General features: G+C 43.5%; 1 protein-coding gene across 1 annotated transcript in view; it reads left to right on the top strand.

The window, feature by feature from the left end:
* Positions 1 to 21953, top strand: part of LOC139386382 (intraflagellar transport protein 80 homolog) — a 70966-nt gene that overhangs the window by 12862 nt on the left and 36151 nt on the right. The gene's annotated exons all lie outside the window — the stretch shown is intronic.

Here is a 21953-nt window from a genome sequence, read left to right as displayed (position 1 = left end):
ATTAGTCTCTGTCACATATCAGTATTAATATCTGGGGCTGATAGTGCTGTTGATGGTAAGTGGACTTGTAGTGAGCGAGTGATGGATAGCCTAGTGGTTAGAGCGTTGGACTAGTAACCAGAAGGTTGCAAGATCGAATCCCCGAGCTGACAAGTTAAAAATCTGTCGTTCTTCCCCTGAACAAGGCAACTAACCAACTGTTCCTAGGCCGTCATTGAAAATAAGAATTTGTTCTTAACTGACTTGCCTAGGTAAAAAATGTTGTTTTATTATTCTTCAACGTATGGCCAGAAACAATATATCTTAGCTGGATTCCTTGTTTAGTTAGAATAGAAATGTCAGTGTATTGCTCTATGAGACGTGGCCTAATGAAAACAAACAGCACAGGGCTCTGGTCCTCTGCACTGATCACCACTCATTTCATGCTACATTTTGATCTAATTAGAATCAAATGGCATTTTTTTTGCACCAAAACAAATGGTCTGGAGAGAGACTCTGAGCCAACGCAGATGTCTACACAACACCGAGGTTATGAAAGAGGTTGTGTGTGTGCGCTTGTAAACACTGTGTATTTTAGTTTGTGCATGCATGTGTGTATTCAAGGGTATTAGCTTTCACTTGTCTAGTTGTTACAGATCAGTGTGGATGAAGGAAAGTAGATGTGGAGAGGAAGGAAGCCATCTTGTTCTTCTGAGTTGAACCCTCTGTAGGACGCTATTCCATTCAAGCCTGTTACTTTTAGGGATTACGAGTCAGAAAAAAGTTAGCAGCAAGAGTACAGTAATAAGCACTATCTTCTTTTCACACTGTAAATATTGCTTTATTTTTTTATTGAGTACACAAATCCAATAAGATTATTTGGACTAGTGAGACCACAAACTCTCTGAGCGGGTGTAATTGTGTCGCATAATGAACCTAAATCACCTTTCTTCACAATGACAATCATGTCTCTGTGTTGTGAGTTTGTTTACGTTGTGGGTCTGTTCCATTGTTTGTCATTGCGCCACTCTGTCTTGTGGTGGGTTTGACTGTGGCGCTCTCTCTCTTTCTGATGACGCGTACAGTAACTCTAACTGGAGTAAGAGTCTGTTTGCCTTCACCTCCTCCCAGGCCACAGAGGGAGAGTGTGGTGTATACTGTAGCCCGGCCCTGGCCCGCCGTGGGAGGGTTGCTCAACACCAGGGAGAAGAAGACCAAGGAAGAAGAGAAACAAAGAGAGAGAGAAGGCCACTCAAAAGTCACTTCATAACTGCTCCTTGATAAGTTGATGAATCTGATCCCGTGTTCTGTCGGCCCAGCAGCCCTTGCTTTCAGTCTCCTGCACATTTGGTGTGTAGGCTGTGTTCCAGTACGTGCAGGGTAACTGTTGCATCCCTGCCTGTATCTGGGCTGTAGTTGGGCTGCGGTGCAGAAGGAGTTAAGCACAGTGAGGAATCTTTGCTGTTACTACCGTGACTAATGGGCAGGAGTTTCATTCTGTATCTGGTACAATGAAACCTTGCACTTTACAGAGCGCTGCCTCAGCAGGAACGGCCAAGCACGTTTAACCCCTAACCTCCAGCAGGACTTCTCTCCTCCTCTCTATCTATCTCTCTGTCACCTTTTCTTTTTTTCTTTCTCTCTATCTCGCTCTCTTTCACTCTCTCTATCCCTCCATGGGACAGATGAAGTGCATTACCCTCCTCATTATCACAGTGCTGGGAGGAGGGGGGATACCCCATTACACGCACACACACAGATACTGAGGCACACATTAACAAAGATGCACAGATACAGACACACACATGTTGGGGCTAGTCTCAACGTCAGCCCAGGACTGAACTTGATCAATTTTTCTCATGTTTTTTTATTTTTATGGATAGTTGATTATCTTGATATATGTCTCTCTATTGACTTGAATAAGGGAGCAACTGTTAGGGTCTTGTCCCCAGCCCCTCTCCTCTTTAGGCATGGCAGATCTTAGATTCTCTATTAAGCACAAAGCAGTACACTGTCACTTTTTTTTACTGGATTTGAGCACAAGAAGTGAATGTGTGTGTGTGCCTGCGTGTGTGTGTGCCTGCGTGTGTGTGTGCCTGCGTGTGTGTGTGCCTGCGTGTGTGTGTGCCTGCGTGTGTGTGTGCCTGCGTGTGTGTGTGCCTGCGTGCGTGCGTGCATCCGTGCATGCACTCCAATGGGCCTGCGAGACAACAGTCTATTTACGAGGCACTGCAGCTGGTGTCTAGCGTCTGGACTCTGTCACGATCCCTGACACTGTGACACTCACTAACAAGTGTGACTCATTGTGCCCTCTCTCCTTCCCTCTCTGTCTTTCTCTTGCCTTCCCTTCCCACCCCCCCTTTCTCAAATCAAATCAAATGTATTAATATAGCCCTTCTTACATCAGCTGATATCTCAAAGTGCTGTACAGAAACCCAGCCTAAAACCACAAACAGCAAGCAATGCAGGTGTAAAAGCACGGTGGCTAGAAAAAACTCCCTAGAAAGGCCAAAACCTAGGAAGAAACCTAGAGAGGAACCAGGCTATGTGGGGTGGCCAGTCCTCTTCTGGCTGTGCCGTGTGGAGATTATAACAGAACATGGCCAAGATGTTCAAATTTCTCTCTCTCTCTCTTCCCCTTTCTCTCTCTCTCCCCCTTTCTCTCTCATCTGCAGATCGGTACACAGACACTATCATAGACCCTGTTAGTGTGTGTGTGTGTGTTAGACTAATTTGTCAGAATAACAAATACAGTCTGATGATGACGCTCCTGTGGATGCTATGACATCACGGTAAGATGGTAGATTGTTTTTCTGTCTTCAACTTTCCTCTCTACCATGAAGACCTCTGCAGACTCTTCCAGACAGAAACCCCCACTCCAGCTCACTGATAACCTAACGCACGCCAGACGCCGTGTTCTGTCCCATGTTGGGTCTTGTTTCAGGTCTTAATTGAAATGTTCAGAACAATCATTGGGCTATTAATACCTGCTGTTCCCAGGATGTGGTTGAGACTGAAGACGTGGCCCAGCTCTGGCCCAGTCCAGGAACCGAGAACCAGGAACCCTTCACTGCACTAATTAGCCAAAACCAATGTGCAATGGCTGTCCTGCTCCAGAAAGCCTGTACTCAATCAGGAGCGGCTGATGGCTTCTTAAAGCTGCTATTTGCCCATCTATTTGACCTCATCTGAAACAGCGCTATGACATGAAGTCAGAAATGTGTTCTAAATCTGTGCTGGGTTTCCTACCACCCGACACCACACACACACACACACACACACACACACACACACACACACACACACACATTGGAAGTGGAAAGTCTGAGGCTCCCTCTCCACTCCCATAACATCTGCCTGCCCCACTCACACAGCCATAGGAGATAAGTCGTCATAAATTGTCAAATGTATAGCTGACAGTTGCAGCGTTGTTCTGAAGGGGAGGGGGTCATGATTTGGAGTATAAAACCACTGGTATCTGGTGTAATGCAGATATTATTTTGCGCGACACGTAAAATGTCCCGAATCAATGCAATTGATGATTTAATGATTTATCGTCTCCAGCTGTGATTTTTCTGCCTGATACAATGTCAGTCTGTTGGCTCACATAGCTACACAGAAAATACGCCGTACAATGGGTTCTGATAGCGTTTGGAAACACTGTAGGAGCGTTTTTTAGTGTAACATGGTATGATGTGGAGAATCCTATGAGGTCAATCTGGTCTGACCTGTGTCCCATTCTCTCTCTGTCTCTCTCTCTGTGTGTGTGTGTGTGTGTGTGTGTGTGTGTGTGTGTGTGTGTGTGTGTGTGTGTGTGTGTGTGTGTTTTAATAGTCACATGTACAGGGTTGCAGGTGTGATTTACTGGGTACTGTGAACATCTTAGGCTCCAACATGCAGTACTAAGTGAAATACAATGATGTAAATGGTAATTAAACAATGTATAGAAGTATAAATAATACTACATACATCATAACTGTAGCAGTGATGAATGAAGACATATCTTTGGGGTGGAGGCAGAGTAAAGACTGTTGGGGGGTGGGGGAGTGTCCATAGAGGGAGCAGCATGACCATTGAAGGGGTGCGGGGAGTGAAGCAGCTTGATGGTCTGAGGGTAGAAAGTCTTGCTGTTTTTGCCATGATGCTCATGTACTGCCCACAACTGAGTAATTGAAACGGGGAGAGCAGGGCTTGGGTGGCTGGGAGTCCCTGATGATCTTCTTTGCCTTCCTGAGACACCTGGTGTTGTAGGTGAAGGCAGGCAGTGTGCACCCAATGGTGCGTTTGGCTGCATGTATCACCCTCTGAACAGTCTTGCCGTCTGTGGGGGTGAAGTTTCCGTACCAGGCAGCCTGACCGTATGCTCTCGATGGTGCTCCCGTAGGGCCCTCGGGACAGGCCAAATTTCTTCAACATCCTGAGGGTGAAGAGTCGCTGTCGTGCCTTCACCACGTTGTCCGTGTGGTTCGACCATTTCATCTTCTCTGAGATGTGTACGTCGAGGAATTTGATGTTCTTGACCGTCTCCACGGCGGCCCTGTTGATGAGGATGGGGGTGTCCAGCATTAAGGGGGAGGTTGTTTACCTGGCACCACGGTATCAGAGTGTCTCGTTGTTGTTGTTGTTGGTAATCAGACCTACTACTGTCGTCAGCGAACTTGATGAAAGAGGTGGAACTGTGTGAGGCCACGCAATCGTGGGTATACAGGGAATACAGGAGGGGACTAAGGATGCACCCTTGTGGGGCCCCCTTGTTGAGAATCAGTGTCAAGGAGGTAATGTTACGTACCGTCACAACCTGGGGGCGGCCCATCAGGAAGTCCAGGACCGAGTTACATAGGGAGACATTCAGACCCAGGGCTGTGAGCTTTGTATTGAGTTTATAGAGCACTATGTTATTGTAGGCCGAGCTGAAGTCGATGAACAGCATCCTCACATATGCATTCCTTTTGTCCAGGTGGGTAAGGGCAGTGTGCAGTGCAATTGCGTCGTCCGTGGATCTGTCAGGGCGGTAGATTTGACTAGCCTCTCAAAGCACTTCATGTTGACGGAAATGAGTGCTACTGGTTGGTAGTCGTTCAGTTTCTTTCCCCAGGTGGGCATAGCAACCGGAGCTAGGGAGAGGTTGAAAATGTCAGAGAACATAACAGCCAACTGGTCTGCACATGCTCTGAGGGCACGGCTAGGGATTCTGTCTGGGCCGCCGGCCTTGAGGGTTAACACGTTTGAATGACTTACATGTGTAGCCCACGTTGTCATTGGGGGCTCTCTTCGGCAGCTCAGTGTCATTGTGCTCGAATCGTGACTAAAAGGTGTTTAACTCCTCCGGTAGGTTGGCGTTGGCGATGTGGCTGGCTTTTCTTCTCGTGATCCGTGATAGTTAGGAGCCTCTGCCACAATCACCTTGTGTCCAACCCGCTGAATTGCTCCTCCACTTTGTCACTTTACATGTTTAGGTCGTATTTGTACTGTTTAACCATATTTTTCCCCCAGTCACCTTGCCCTGTTTATAAGCAGCATCTCTCTTTTTCAGTTTTGATACAAGGCTGCTATCAATCCACGTCTTTTGATTCCTCATTCCCACCCCTGGGTCGCTCTCTTTTCTCTTGTCTATTTGCCATGGCCTCTGTCTTTCTCCTAACTGACTTCTTATCCCACCACTCATATTTCCTCAGTTGTATCTATCTTGTCCTTCTTTCTCTCTAGGGAACGTACTGTATGTGACTTTAGGTTCCCTGTGAGGTCCCTTCACTTAGACTTTGTAAGGCTGGGATCAGTGTGTCTCCCTTCCTTTCTATAAAGTATCAGTTTCTATTCTCCAGGCTGTACCACTCCAGTGTGCCCTGCTTGGCTGCCAGCCTCTGGCCAACGGCTGGCCTGGAAACGCTCCCTGCCGCTGGAGCGATATAAAAGGCCTCTGAACTAAACGCTGGTTTGAGTCCCGAAGCGCTCTTAGTGGAGCATGAAAAGGGCAGAGAAAACGATTGTAGATTTATTAGTCTTTTCTGCTTTATCTGTTTTCATCACATTAGCTACGATGGTTAGTGCAATGCAGATGGCGAACATGTCACTGTAAAAGTGAGAGGGCAGGCTGCACGAGTTGGACAGGGGGAAAGAAAGGGAGAGGAGAGCTGCGTGGAAAAACAGCAGATGTGGAGGGGGTTACACACTAGAGAGGGAGAGAGAGAGCGCAGTGAAACAAAGAGAGTCCTGAGTCAGCAACGGCAGAGCAGTTTTCTCCCCAGGCAACTGGGCTGGGCTCCTCCTCTCTCTCTCTCCCTCCCTCTTTCTGCCTGACACACTCCACATGCTCCTACTTTGTCTCCTCGATCTCCTTCTTCTCTTGCTCGCTCTCTCTCCCTCCCTCCCTCTTTCTGCCTGACACACTCCACATGCTCCTACTTTGTCTCCTCGATCTCCTTCTTCTCTTGCTCTCTCTCTCTCTCTCTCTCTCTCTCCCTCCCTCCCTCCCTCCCTCTTTCTGCCTGACACACTCCACATGCTCCTACTTTGTCTCCTCGATCTCCTTCTTCTCTTGCTCTCTCTCTCTCTCTCTCTCTCACTCCCTCTTTCTGCCTGACACACTCCACATGCTCCTACTTTGTCTCCTTGATCTCCTTCTTCTCTTGCTCTCTCTCTCGCTCTCCCTCCCTCTTTCTGCCTGACACTCCACATGCTCCTACTTTGTCTCCTCGATTTCCTTCTTCTCTCTCTCTCTCTCTCTCTCTCTCTCTCTCTCTCTCTCTCTCTCTCTCTCTCTCTCTCTCTCTCTCTCTCTCTCTCTCTCTCTTTCTAAAAGTCATATGCTTTATTGCCATGGCGTTTACAGGTACAACAATCTTGTTAAAGACAGTTAATTAGATAAAGTATTAAGATCACTATCAAATGAACTAAATGAGAAACAAAAAAATAGGTGAACTTACCCTCACTACACACTTTTTCTCCACCTTTCTCTTCCCCTTATGAGCCAAACTCTCTACTTTACATGTGCTCTCACTCGCTCGCTCTTTCTCTCTCTCTCTCTCTCTGCAACCAGCTGCAGTTTAGAGAGGGAGAGTTTAAGCAGTGAAATGGGCACTTTGGGTCTTTCTTTACCACTAAGTCAAGACTCTCTTCCTTCACACATTTTCTCTGTTTTCTTTTAAATCATTTTTACTTCTCCTTTTAGCACGTCTGGGTGAGGGTGCCTATGAAATGTTTTTGAACAAGTGGACACATTCTGGTTTTAACAGCCTCTACTTCTCAGCCAGTTAAAACAGCCATCAAATGTATGTCTCTTCAGTTTGTGTGGTAATAACACAGGCTGGCACTGCAGGCAGGTTCAAGTCCTGGTCTTAAATGAGCAGTGCAGGACAGTGGAATGCTACATCAACCCGCATCCATGAAAAAGCAGCCTCCTATTTTCTCTTTTATAACAGCTCTCTTCGGTCACGTGTGTCTTCAGGTAAGGATGTGGAGGGACTGGCATTACCAGGTGTTGGTTTGCTGTGCTTGGGTTTTTGTTGGCACGGCTGATGGAAAAGTGTATGTGTTTCAGGGTCTTTTTTAAGATGATTGACTGCACTTCCGGTGTATGTGTGTGTGTGTGTGTGATCGGTCAGAGTGAGAGGCACTTGTTGACATGGTATTAATCTCTTGAGTTTGGCGTCAAGCTTGCCATGTTGAAAAGTGAATAGAGGGAGAGCTTGAAAAAGAGTAAAAATAAGAGGGGGAGCAGCTGATGGTTTGACAAATGTAGTGTCGAACTGTCCAATATATCCTGGGAAGTTGGCTGGAGAGTGGGGCTGGGAGAATTGGTCTCCATAAACGATGGTGGTTACCCCCCTTTTCTCCTTTCTCCCATCTCCTCCCCTTTCTCCCACCCCTCCCCCTCTCTGGTGTAGGGTGAGATGTATGACATACTGAGACAGTGCCATGCCAGGCCCTCTGATAGTTATCACTCCCCACACCACTAAATTACTACCTCCACACACAAGGCAAACATGTCACACACAGAGAGAGCGGGTAGAGAGGGAAAGGGGATGTACTGGGAAGCAAGATGAGGGTAACTCGAAGGAGTGAGATGTTTTAAAAGAGAAATTAGGTATAAAAAGTTGGAAGATGCAAAGAGAAAGTGAGTGAGGTGTGTGTATGTATGTACAGTGGGGCAAAAAAGTATTTAGTCAGCCACCAATTGTGCAAGTTCTCCCACTTAAAAAGATGAGAGAGGCCTGTAATTTTCATCATAGGTACACTTCAACTATGACAGACAAAATGAGAAAAAAAATCCAGAAAATCAAGTTTTAGGATTTTAAATTAATTTATTTGCAAATTATGGTGGAGATTATCAGTGGTCTTGTATGTCTTCCATTTCCTACTAATTGCTCCCACAGTTTATTTCTTCAAACCAAGCTGCTTACCTATTGCAGATTCAGTCTTCCCAGCCTGGTGCAGGTCTACAATTTTGTTTCTGGTGTCCTTTGACAGCTCTTTGGTCTTGGCCATAGTGGAGTTTGGAGTGTGTCTGTTTGAGGTTGTGGACAGGTGTCTTTTATACTGATAAAAAGTTCAAACAGGTGCCATTAATACAGGTAACGAGTGGAGGACAGAGGAGCCTCTTAAAGAAGAAGTTACAGGTCTGTGAGAGACAAATCTTGTTTGTTTGTAGGTGACCAAATACTTATTTTCCACCATAATTTGCAAATAAATTCATAAAAAATCCTACAATGTGATTTTCTGGATTTTGTTTCTCATTTTGTCTGTCATAGTTGAAGTGTACCTATGATGAAAATTACAGGCCTCTCTCATCTTTTTAAGTGGGAGAACTTGCACTATTGGTGGCTGACTAAATACTTTTTTGCCCCACTGTATGCATGTATGTGTGTGTGTGTGTATGTGTGTGTATATATGAGTTTGTTAGAGTGGAAGATTAAAACATTTAAGAAGTGTTATTAATATAAATGTCAATAAAAGGACATACATTCAGCTGAATTATTATCTTGACCCTGAAAGCACATAAAGCAGCCTCCACATTTCTCCCAAGGTTTGGTGTGTACGGGTGTGAGAGATGTGTTGTAAATATATGGTGTTATTGCTCTTGCGTTGGTGTGCATGCTTCCGTGTGTGTGCTAAAGGCGACTGTTTATTGGTGTATCACTTAATTTTCACCCGCTTATTTACATGGCCCAGGCTCAGTGACGTAACAAGCTAATACTGGGGACCAGGGGGAGAGGCCAGGGGGGGATGGAGGAGTGAGGAAAGGAAACGGGTAGGAGTGGGGGTCAATATTTTGGCTCCTCCCCAATGTTTCTCTCCTGTACTTGCATGTGTGTTTATTAGTAGGGCTGTGGCGGGTTTGGAAATGTGAGGTTATAGTATATTTGCCAGGCCAATGTACACGGTTACCGACATAACAATTCTGTTTGTACACTTGTTTACATTGATATGTTTCTTTAATAAAACCTATTATAAACCAGCCATTACACTTCGTTATTATCATGGCATTTCATATTATTATTCAGGTTATTACTTATTAATACACAAATTAAGAAATGCCAGGTTGGAGAGGATCTGTCACATTTTCGTATTGACACAACATTAACGGAGTCAAAATAAAGATGTGCCTACCATGTCTATTGGCTTTTCTGCATATTGTTTTTAATACAGAAGCTATTTTGATGCACAAAACCATTCAAACAAAGTCTAATTTGTTTTTTTCGCATTTCCCGAAATGTTCGCATAATGTCACAAACCCTGATGCTGCAGTCATTCGATGGCAGTAGCAAGTAACAACGTCGTAATGAGATAAAATGTTGGTTAAGCTACTGAAAATAGGCCTTTTACAAGATGAGATCATGACAGAAGTGTTTGAATCTTATTAAAGAGATTGAGTCCAGACAGGCTACTTTAGGACGTTTATGAATGGACTTAGGCTATAGGCATAGAGAGCATCATCGAATGCACACCCCAGTTTAAGCACCCGTCAATCAAAGCCACCAGCGTATGTCAGACAAACACATTTTTCTCCTTTCCTTTAAAACGTATTAGGCTTATCGAAAGTAGGCCGAACATAATGAATTGTAAAGGGAAGAATGAAGGGGACAGTTATGCTGTAGTATGAAGATGAAATTGACAAATATAAAATACACGCAACATACACAGTCTATTTATCAGCGACGATAATTATTGAGAGGGATAGTGTTGGAAAGATTTTTCAAATACTGTGAGGAGCTATTTATTATCATTTGAATGGATGTTAAAAAAATTAAAGGACTTCCTTGACTTACTGCGTGAGGTGAAGGAAAAAAAGATTTAGAAGCCCAGCTGGGCACTTTCCTACATTTGACATATGCGAGAAGACGCCAAGGTAGTTCTATGCATGCCCAGTCACGCTCGCCCTGTCAACATTAACGAGACAGAAGTTGTGTTGGAGTACTCGTACTAACCATGCTATTTGTGACTCACATTGAGTATGTAGTATGCTTATTGGTCATAGTATGGATATTTGTTTGTGTATTTATTAAACTAGTCAAGTCAGTTAAGAACAAATTCTTATTTTACAATGATGGCCTACCCTGGCCAAACCCTAACCTGGAAGATGCTGAGCCAATTGTGCACTGCCCTATGGTACCAATCACGGCCGGTTGTGATACAGCCCAGGATTGAACCAGAGTCTGTGGTGACGCCTCCAGCACTGAGATGCAGTGCCTTAGACCGCTGCGCCACTCAGGAGCCCATGGATATAGTTAGTATGCCAAAAGTTCCCGGATGTCATACTATATCTGCCAAAATACGAAGTATACAAGCAGTGGACACTATTTACGTGCTTTTAGGGCCTTAATACAATTCTTCCGAATATGAGCGTTGCTTTACAACATTTTCAAATTTGAAGAAAATGCGGGAATCTGATACAAATTCATTGCTTTAACTAATTATGACAAATGTTAAGAAAATGTTGAGCAATGTAATAAAGTTACGTTACACGTTATGTTGGCAGACAATTTGTTAGCCACGCTGTCCTTACGAACCACATGGCATATCATTACAGCAGCATGTGTTGGCTACTAATACATTGAACTTGCCAGTATATTAACTATATGCTATCTAACTAACTACCCAACGTTTATTGTCTTGATTATTCACGTCATTCTTAGCTTAGCTACGTGGTACAGTCATTGTGCGTTCTCAATGGACATTGCTAATTCGGGGTGTTCGTAAATTCGCTCCGGCTATCTACTCCGATTTCAGAACCCTCTCGTTTGAGTTAAAAAATATATATTAATATAAATATTTCACCTTTTATTTAACCAGGTAGGCCAGTTGAGAACAAGTTCTCATTTACAACTGCGACCTGGCCAAGATAAAGCAGTGCGACAAAAACAACACCACAGAGTTACACATGGGATAAACAAAAGTAGTCAATAACACAATAGAAAAATCTATGTACAGTGTGTGCAAATGTAGAAGATTAGGAAGGTAAGGCAATAAATAGGTAATAGAAGTAAAATCATTACAATTTAGTATAAACACTGTAGTGATAGATGTGCAGATGATGATGTGCAAGTAGAGATACTGGGGTGCAAAAGAGCAAAAAGATAAATAACAATAATAACAATAACAATATGGGTGTGCTATTTACAGATTGGCTGTGTACAGGTACAGTGATCGGTAAACTGCTCTGACAGCTCATGCTTAAAGTTAGAGAGGGAGATATAAGTCTCCATCTTCAGTGATTTTGCAATTCATTCCAGTCATTGGCAGCAGAGAACTGGAAGGAAAGGCGGCCAAAGAGGGTGTTGGCTTTGGGGATGACCAGTGAAATATACCTGCTGGAGAGCATGCTACGGTTGGGTAATGCTATGGTGACCAGTGAGCTAAGATAAGACAGGGCTTTACCTAGCAAAGACTTATAGATGACCTGGAGCCAGTGGGTTTGGCGACGAATATGTAGCGAGAGCCAGCTAATGAGAGCATACAGGTCGCAGTGGGGGGTAGTATATGGGGCTTTGGTGACAAAACGGATGGCAGTGTGATAGACTACATCCAATTTGCTGAGTAAGAGTGTTGGAGGCTATTTTGGAAATGACATTGCCAAAGTCGAGGATCGGTAGGATAGTCAGTTTTACGAGGGTATGTTTGGCAGCATGAGTGAATGAGGCTTTGTTGCGAAATAGGAAGCCGATTGTAGATTTCATTTTGGATTGGAGATGCTTAATGTGATTCTGGAAGGAGAGTTTACAGTCTAACCAGACACACCTAGGTATTTGTAATTGTCCACATATTCGAAGTCAGAACCGTCCAGAGTAGTGATGCTAGTCAGGCGGGCGGCAATCGGTTGAAGAGCATGCATTTAGTTTTACTAGCATTTAAAAGTAGTTGGAGGCCATGGAAGGAGTGTTGTATGGCATTGAAGCTCGTTTGGAGGTTTGTTAACAGTGTCCAAAGAAGGGCCAGATGTATACAGAATAGTGTCGTCTGTGTAGAGGTGGATCAGAGAATCACCAGCAGCAAGAGCGACATCATTGACAACAGGCCCTCCGATTTGCCACACTGAACTCTATCTGAGAAGTATTTGGTGAACCAGGCGAGGCAGTCATTTGAGAAACCAAGGCTATTGAGTCTGCCGATAAGAATACGGCGATTGACAGAGTCGAAAGCCTTGGCCAGGTCGAAGACGACGGCTGCATAGTACTGTCTTTTATCGATGGCGGTTATGATATCGTTTAGGAACTTAAGCGTGGCTGAGGTGCACCCATGACCAGCTCGGAAACCAGATTGCATAGTTGAGAAGGTACGGTGGGATTCAAAATGGTCGGTGATCTGTTTTGTTAACTTGGCTTTCAAAGATTTTAGAAAGGCAGGGCAGGATGGATATAGGTCTATAACAGTCTGGGTCTTGAGTGTCTCCCCCTTTTGAAGAGAGGGATGACCGTGGCAGCTTTCCAATCTTTGGGGATCTCAGACGATATGATAGAGGTTGAACAGGCTAGTAATAGGGTTTGCATCAGTTTCGGTGGATAATGTTTAGAAAGAGAGGGTCCAGATTGTCTAGCCCAGCAGATTACTAGGGATCCAGAGTTTGCATCTCTCTCAGAACATCAGCTGTCTGGATTTGGGTGAAGAAGAAGCGGGGGGTGGGGGGGGCTTAGGTGCTCTTTATCTCCATGGACTTTCCAGTGTCCCTTTAGTGTCCATTTTTTTAATTAGTCTTGCAGGATGCATGTTTCTGTTTGAAAGAGTTAGCTTTCCTAACTGACTGTGTATATTGGTTCCTGACTTCCCTGAAAAGTTGCAATTTGCGGGGGCTATTCGATGCTAATGCAGAACGCAACAGGATGTTTTTTTGCTGGTTAAGTGCAGTTAAGTCTGGGGTGAACCAAGGGCTAGATCTGTTCGTAGTTCTAAAAATTTGGGATGGGGCATGCTTATTTAAGATGGTGAGTGAAGCACTTTTAAAGATCCTTTACTGACAGGATGAGGTCAATATCCTTCCAGGATACCAAGGCCAGGTCGATTAGAAAGGCTGAAGTGTTTTAGGGAGCGTTTGACAGTGATGAGGGGTGGTCGTTTGACTGCAGACTCATTACGGACGCACTGATCTCTGAGATCCTGGGTGAAGACAGTGTATTTAGAGGGCAAGTTGGTCAGGATGATATCTAAGAGGGTGCCCAATGTTACGGATTTAGGGTTGTACCTGGTAGGTTCCTTGATAATTTGTGTGAGATTGGGGGCATCTAGCTTAGATTGTAGGATGGCCGGGGTGTTAGGCATATCCCAGTTTAGGTCACCTAACAGTACGAATTCTGAAGATAGATGGGGGGCAATCAATTCACATATGGTGTCCAGGGCACAGCTGGGGGCTGAGGGGGGTCTATAACAAGCAGCAACAGTGAGAGACTTGTTTCTGGAAAGGTGGATTAAAAATAAATAAAAAAGCTCAAATTGTTTGGACACAGATCTGGATTGTATGACAGAACTCTGCAGGCGATCTCTGCAGCAGAATGCAACTCCGCCCCCTTTGGCAGTTCTATCTTGTCGGAAAATGTTGTACAGAAGTCAACAAATGAGAGCTCCTGGGGAATAGGTGTGGTGCTGGGGACTGCACAGCCTGGGTTAACCTCTACATCACCAGAGGAACAAAGGAGGAGTAGGATAAGGGTACGGCTAAAGGCTATAAGAACTGGTCGTCTAGTGCGTTCGGAACAGAGAGTAAAAGGAGCAGATTTCTGGGCGATAGATTTCTGATGGATCGGCGGGGCTCCATGTCGGCAGTGGGTCCAGTCCAATTTGCAGGAGAGGTATTGTAGCACAAAATTAGCTGATGGGCCTAGCTTGAGGCTAGCTCAAGGCTAATTGGTGCTTGCTTTGGGACAGGCTTTAGCCAGCAGTAGCCACTCGATTCCAGCTAGCTGCAATGATCCAGTGTAATGGTCCAGGGCCTGCAGCAGAAGTCTGGTGATGAGGTAGAGAAAAAGCAGTCCGATATGCTCTAGGTTGATATCGTGCTGTGCAGACTGGCAGGTATTGACCGAGCTGAAGCTGGTTGGTGTCCGAGTTAACAGTGAAGACCTCTAGCAGTGGCTAACTGACTGCTAGCTAGTAGCTAGTTAGCTGGCTAGCTGCTGATGGGGGTTCTGATGCTGAAGTATAAAAATAGTGGATCCGTACCACATTGGCTGAGAAAGGTTGCAGGAAAGTATATTCCGTTTGTAGACTGAAAGTGAGATTAAAATGTATACAAAGAAACGAGGAAGACAACTATTTACACGGGACAAGACAAACAGACGTCCGACTGCTACGCCATCTTGGATAAACAACCAGAGTGCAGAATAACTTAATTTAATAACGCTCAACACCTGTTGAATACGACCAGTGTCAGTAAACGTCTGGAAAATAGTGTAACTAAATTGTTGCCAGCAGCACAGTTAGAGTCTCTGGATAACATGAAAACAGCCTAACCAGGACCCGGCCTGATTAGCTTGATTAGTCTAGAATTTAAGAAACAATTCCTTATGGTTTAATTTGATATCAGGTTGGAGAGGATTGGCACATTGTCCATTTGACACAACATTAGCGCGTCGTAGGCCTCAGAGCCAGAACAACCTTATCGACTGCTGTTGAATCATTAATAAATAGTCACACATCCAACTTTAATTTTTAATTTTTAAGAAGACCGATTTCATTTATTTACTCTTAAGCAATGAAAACGTGTGTTGTTTAAACGAAAGTCCACACATATTTTTTTCTACTGAAGAGCCATAGCCTATAATGTTACACCTCTTAGCATCCAGGTTAGCCGCTTGAGCATCAAAGGAAAGTTGGAAAGGGGAGATGTAGAAAGTCTAATAGACTAAGTTAGCGAAACATTTACTTATCATTAGTTAACACTCCCTGCTATGTAGCCTGAGAAAGAAGGATAATGAAATTGGTAACTTAATAACATCAGAAAACATTTAGTCTGACCATCTTTGAAACACACTTGGATAATTCAGTAGTAGCTATACATGGTTATAGAATATATAGGAAAGATTGAAATACAAATCGGGGTGGTGTTGTTGTTTTTTTGTGAAGAATCAACAACAAGTGGGACACAATCATGAAGTGGAACGACATTTATTGGATATTTCAAACTTTTTTTAACAAATCAAAATCTGAAAAATTGGGCGTGCAAAATTATTCAGCCTCTTTACTTTCAGTGCAGCAAACTCTCTCCAGAAGTTCAGTGAGGATCTCTGAATGATCCAATGTTGACCTAAATGACTAATGAGGATAAATACAATCCACCTGTGTGTAATCAAGTCTCCGTATAAATGCACCTGCACTGTGATAGTCTCAGAGGTCCGTCGAAAGCGCAGAGAGCATCATGAAGAACAAGGAACACACCAGGCAGGTCCGAGATACTGTTGTGAAGAAGTTTAAAGCCGGATTTGGATACAAAAATATTTCCCAAGCTTTAAACATCCCAAGGAGCACTGTGCAAGCGATAATATTGAAATGGAAGGAGTATCAGACCACTGCAAATCTACCAAGACCTGGCCGTCCATCTAAACTTTCAGCTCATACAAGGAGAAGACTGATCAGAGATGCAGCCAAGAGGCCCATGATCACTCTGGATGAACTGCAGAGATCTACAGCTGAGGTGGGAGACTCTGTCCATAGGACAACAATCAGTCGTATATTGCACAAATCTGGCCTTTATGGAAGAGTGGCAAGAAGAAAGCCATTTCTTAAAGATATCCATAAAAAGTGTTGTTTAAAGTTTGCCACAAGCCACCTGGGAGACACACCAAATATGTGGAAGAAGGTGCTCTGGTCAGATGAAACCAAAATTGAACTTTTTGGCAACAATGCAAAACGTTATGTTTGGTGTAAAAGCAACACAGCTCATCACCCTGACCACACCATCCCCACTGTCAAACATGGTGGTGGCATCATCATGGTTTTGGTCTGCTTTTCTTCAGCAGGGACAGGGAAGATGGTTAAAATTGATGGGAAGATGGATGGAGCCAAATACAGGACCATTCTGGAAGAAAACCTGATGGAGTCTGCAAAAGACCTGAGACTGGGACGGAGATTTGTCTTCCAACAAGACAATGATCCAAAACATAAAGCAAAATCTACAATGGAATGGTTCAAAAATAAACATATCCAGGTGTTAGAATGGCCAAGTCAAAGTCCAGACCTGAATCCAATCGAGAATCTGTGGAAAGAACTGAAAACTGCTGTTCACAAATGCTCTCCATCCAACCTCACTGAGCTCGAGCTGTTTTGCAAGGAGGAATGGGAAACAAATGTCAGTCTCTCGATGTGCAAAACTGATAGAGACATACCCCAAGCGACTTACAGCTGTAATCGCAGCAAAAGGTGGCGCTACAAAGTATTAACTTAAGGGGGCTGAATAATTTTGCACGCCCAATTTATCAGTTTTTGATTTGTTAAAAAAGTTTGAAATATCCAATAAATGTCGTTCCACTTCATGATTGTGTCCCACTTGTTGATTCTTCACAAAAAAATACATATCTTTATGTTTGAAGCCTGAAATGTGGCAAAAGGTCGCAAAGTTCAAGGGGGCCGAATACTTTCGCAAGGCACTGTATGTCCAGAGTCATATTCCTGTTAGGCTGAGAGAGGATCTCATGTCAGATGATTTGGAAGTAATATGTCTATAGGTTCATCTGTCTCACCTAAAGCCTGTTCTCTTAGGAAGTTGCTATAGACACCCAAGTGCTAGAAGTCAGTATTTAGACGACAGTGTATACATTTGAAGTCGGAAATGTACATACACCTTAGCCAAATGCATTTAAACACAGTTTTTTTTTAATCCTAGTAAAAATTCCTTAGGTCAGTTAGGATCAACACTTTATTTTAAGAATGTGAAATGTCAGAATAATAGTAGAGTGATTTATTTCAGCTTTTATTTCTTTCATCACATTCCCAGTGGGTCAGAAGTTTACATACAATCAATTAGTACTTGGTAGCATTGCCTTTAAATTGTTTAACTTGGGTCAAATGTTTCGGGTAGCCTTCCACAGGCTTCTCACAATAAGTTGGGTGAATTTTGGCCCATTCCTCCTGACAGAGCTGGTGTAACTGAGTCAGGTTTGTAGGCCTCCTTGCTCGCACACGCTTTTTCAGTTCTGCCCACAAGTTTTCTATATGATTGAGGTCAGTGCTTTGTGATGGCCACTCCAATACCTTGACTTTGTTGTCCTTAAGCCATTTTGCCACAACATTGGAAGAATTCTTGGGGTCATTGTCCATTTGGAAGACCCATTTGCGACCAAGCTTTAACTTCCTGACTGATGTCTTGAGATGTTGCTTCAATACATCCACATCATTTTCTTACTCATGTTGCCATCTATTTTGTGAAGTTCACCAGTCCATCCTGCAGCAAAGCACCCCCACAACATGATGCTGCCACCCCCGTGCTTCACGGTTGGGATGGTGTTCTTCAGCTTGCAAGCGACACCTTTTCCCTCCAAACATAACGATGGTCATTATTGCCAAACAGTTCTATTTTTCTTTCATCAGACCAGAGGACATTTCTCCAAAAAGTACGAGCTTTGTCCCCATGTGCAGTTGCAAACTGTAGTCTGGCCTTTTTATGGCGGTTTTAGAGCAGTTGCTTCTTCCTTGCTGAGCGGCCTTTCAGGTTATGCGGTTATAGTTACTTTTGTACCTGTTTCCCCCAGCATCTTCACAAGGTCCTTTGCTGCTGTTCTGGGATTGATTTGCACTTTTTGCACCAAAGTATGTTAATCTCTATGAGACAGAATGCGTCTCCTTCCTGAGCGGCATGACTGCTGCGTGGTCCCATGGTGTTTATACTTGCTTACTATTGTTTGTACAGATGAACGTGGTACCTTCAGGCGTTTGGAAGGATGAACCAGACTTGTGGAGGTCTACAATTTTTTTTCTGAGGTCCTGGCTGATGTATTTAGATTTTCCCATGATGTCAAGCAAAGAGGCACTGAGTTTGAAGGTAGGCCTTGAAATGCATCCACAGGTACACCTGCAATTGACTCAAATGATGTAAATTAGCCTATAAGAAGCTTCTAACGCCAGGACATCATTTTCTGGAATTTTCCAAGCTGTTTAAAGGCACAGTCAACTTAGTGTATGTAAACTTCTGTCCCACTGGAATTGTGATAAAGTGAAATAATTTGTCTGTAAACAATCGTTGTAAAAATTACTTGTGTCATGCACAAAGTTGATGTTCTAACCAACTTGCCGAAACTATAGAAATATGTGGAGTGGTTTAAAAACAAGTTTTAATGACTCCAACCTAAGTGTATGTAAACTTCCAACTTGAACTGTATGTGTGAAATGTTGGATAATGTACAGTGCATTCGGAAAATATTAATGACGTTGAATTGATAAACTGTATTGCTGAGAGGGATGAGGCAAAGGGAGTAGCAAATACGTTTGACAACACAGCAGACTGGCAAGCATACAGTAAATTGAGAAATCACGTAAACTAAACCAAACAAAAATAAGAAACTATACTATGGAACAAAGATGAATAATAGTAAAAAGCTCTAGAGTACTTCAAATTCAATTCGAGACAAGAAAGCAAACTCTGCTCCATTTTTCATTGTGGCAGATTGCTTGTTCATAACAAAACCCTTTGATATTGCCAATCACTTGAATAACTTTTTTTGTTGACAAGATTAGCAAACTTAGGTATGGCATGCAAACAACAAATGCTGAGCCTTCATATTCATGCATAATATAACAAATAATGAAAGACAAGCACTGTAGTTTTAAGTTCCACAAAGTGGGTTTGGACGAGATGGAAAAATTGTTGCCACCTATAAATAAGGACAAACCGCATTGTACCGCTAACATGGATAGTAAATTGCCGGTAGGGGAATACATTGTGACTCCTGTTTGCCACATCTTCAATTTAAACCTAGAAGACCGTGTGTGAACTCAGACATGGAGGGAGCACCCTTTTAATGGTTCAAACAGCTGACCAATCAGCTTGTTACAAGTGCTTAGTAAAGTTTTGGATAAAAATGTGCTTGAAGAAATACAAAGTTGTTTTACAGAAAACAAATTAACAACAGACTTTCAGCGTCCTTATAGGGAAGGGCGCTCAACATGCTCGGCACTGACACAAATGACTGATGATTGTGGGAGTTGTTAGACTTCAGTGCAGCTTTTGATGTCATTGATCATAACCTATTGCTGAAAAAAAACGTTTGGAAGACTCTCTCATGCAAATTAGGTTGAGCGTGGTGTACCGCAGGGAAACCGGCTAGGGGCATTATTTTCTGTTTTTACAAATGACCTTTCACTGCCCTTGAATAAAGCCTGTGTGTCTGTACACTGACGACTCAACAGTATACACGTTGGCTGCAACAGTAAAGTAAATAACTGAGACACTTAACATAGAGCTCCAGTCAGCTTTAGGGTGGTTAACTAACAATAGGCTGTTGCTAAAATTTAAAACTAAAAGCATAATTTTCGGGACAAATCACTCGCTCAACACTAAACCTTGTTTAGATGTATTATTGAATAATGTGGCTATAGAGCAAGTTGAGGAGACTTAACTGCTAGGTGTAACCCTAGATAGCAAGCTTTCTAGGGTTCTATGGTCAAAGCATATATACGCAATAGTTGCTAAAATGGGAAGAGGTCTGTCCATGACAGTATGTTGCTCTGCTTTCTTGACTTCTCAGTCGACCAGACAGGTCTTACAGGCTCTGTTTTTGTCGCACCTGGACGACTGCCCAGCTGTGTAGTCATGTGCGGCAAAGAAGGACATAGGTGAATTGCAGTTGGTCCAGAACAAAGCAGCTCGTATCACACTTCGATGTACACAGAGGGAAAGTGTCCGTAACATACATGTCAGTCTCTCCTGGCTCAAAGTTGACTGCATCACTATTGGTCTTTGTGCAAGGTGTTGAATGTACCGAACTGTCTGTTCAAGCAGTTGCCACACTGTTCGGACACTCATCGGTACAACACAAGACATGCAACCAGAGGTCTCTTCACAGTTCCCAGGTCCAGAACAGAGGCTGGGAAACACGCAGTATTAAATAGAGCTCTCTGCCACCCCAGGTAACTCAAGCTAGCACTAAAACCAGAAGGGGGAAAAAAAACACCTTACTGTCAAACGAGACTGAAGAGACACAGCCATTTTATGTGTCTTGTATTGTAATTTGCACTGTACTATGTATTAGACCTAGATATTGTGTGTATGTACTGATATGTAAGCTATGTGTGACGTTTTACATGTATGTAGTTGTGTCATTGACCAGTAATGTTCTGTATTGTTTCATGTGGACCCCAGGAAGAGTACCTGATACTTTTGCAGTGGCTAATGGGGATCCTAATAAATATCATATACCAAAGTTTATCTACATAAAAATAAGGTTAATAAAATGTTAAAATCCTAAAATGAAACTTGGCCTATTTAAACATTTGTTTTATTTTCATGATTGCCTTCATTCACAGCCATCAGTTACACGGTTATTCAATTACATCACAGTCCTATTTATTAATGTGGATGCCTGTTAGTGTGTGCAGGAAAAGTGTTTGGTAAAAAAGTAAGAGCCAGACATTTTATCCTTTGTAAATATAAAAGTGTTAGTGCTTCTCCAAGTCCTCTCCTGCCCTGCTCCCCAATATAAAAATAGGGTGTGTACTAAACCAGGGTCAGTTTGGGACTGATTTCCATAGAGGGCTGCTATCAGCTGCTTTCTACACACACACACACACACACACACACACACACACACACACACACACACACACACCTCAGTGTTACGGGGGTAATACCAGCCTGTTGGCTCACATCTCTACCCTGAGATGGGGGATCTAATTAGAAACTGCCACGAGTGCCACTGCTCAGGACAATTAATAACCTCTCTTGCTCTCTCTCAACAGTCTCCCAACACACACACACACACACACACTTTTCACACACTCATCGATGGAGTACACACACTGTATTTCACACACGAACATAATACACACACTCTGCACTTATGGGAGATGTTTCATCACCTCACCTCTGTCCTCTGACCCCCCCCTCCCCAGTTCTCCAATGACTGGCCATAACTCACTCTGCTGCTGTTACTGTTGGCCGCAGGAGACTCTCAGCTGAGTGCTGCTAAATGCATAGTCAGTACTGCTGCCACTAGCTGAGTACTGCTAAACGTATAGTCAGTAGTGCTGCCCCTAGCTGAGTGCTGCTACAGGTATATTCAGAACTGCTAAAGGTATAGTCAGTACTGCACCCCGTAGCTGAGTGCTGCTAAAGGTATATTCAGAACTGCTAAAGGTATAGTCAGTACTGCTCCCCCTAGCTGAGTGCTGCTAAAGGTATAGTCAGTACTGCTCCCCGTAGCTGAGTGCTGCTAAAGGTATATTCAGAACTGCTAAAGGTATAGTCAGTACTGCTCCCCGTAGCTGAGTGCTGCTAAAGGCATAGTCAGTACTGCTCCCCCTAGCTGAGTGCTGCTAAAGGTATAGTCAGTACTGCTCCC

Source organism: Oncorhynchus clarkii, chromosome 27, assembly GCF_045791955.1.
Source record: "Oncorhynchus clarkii lewisi isolate Uvic-CL-2024 chromosome 27, UVic_Ocla_1.0, whole genome shotgun sequence".
NCBI classification, from domain to species: domain Eukaryota; kingdom Metazoa; phylum Chordata; class Actinopteri; order Salmoniformes; family Salmonidae; genus Oncorhynchus; species Oncorhynchus clarkii.
The sequence above is the reverse complement of the archived record's forward strand: the minus strand, read 5'-3'. Positions and strand labels throughout refer to the sequence as shown.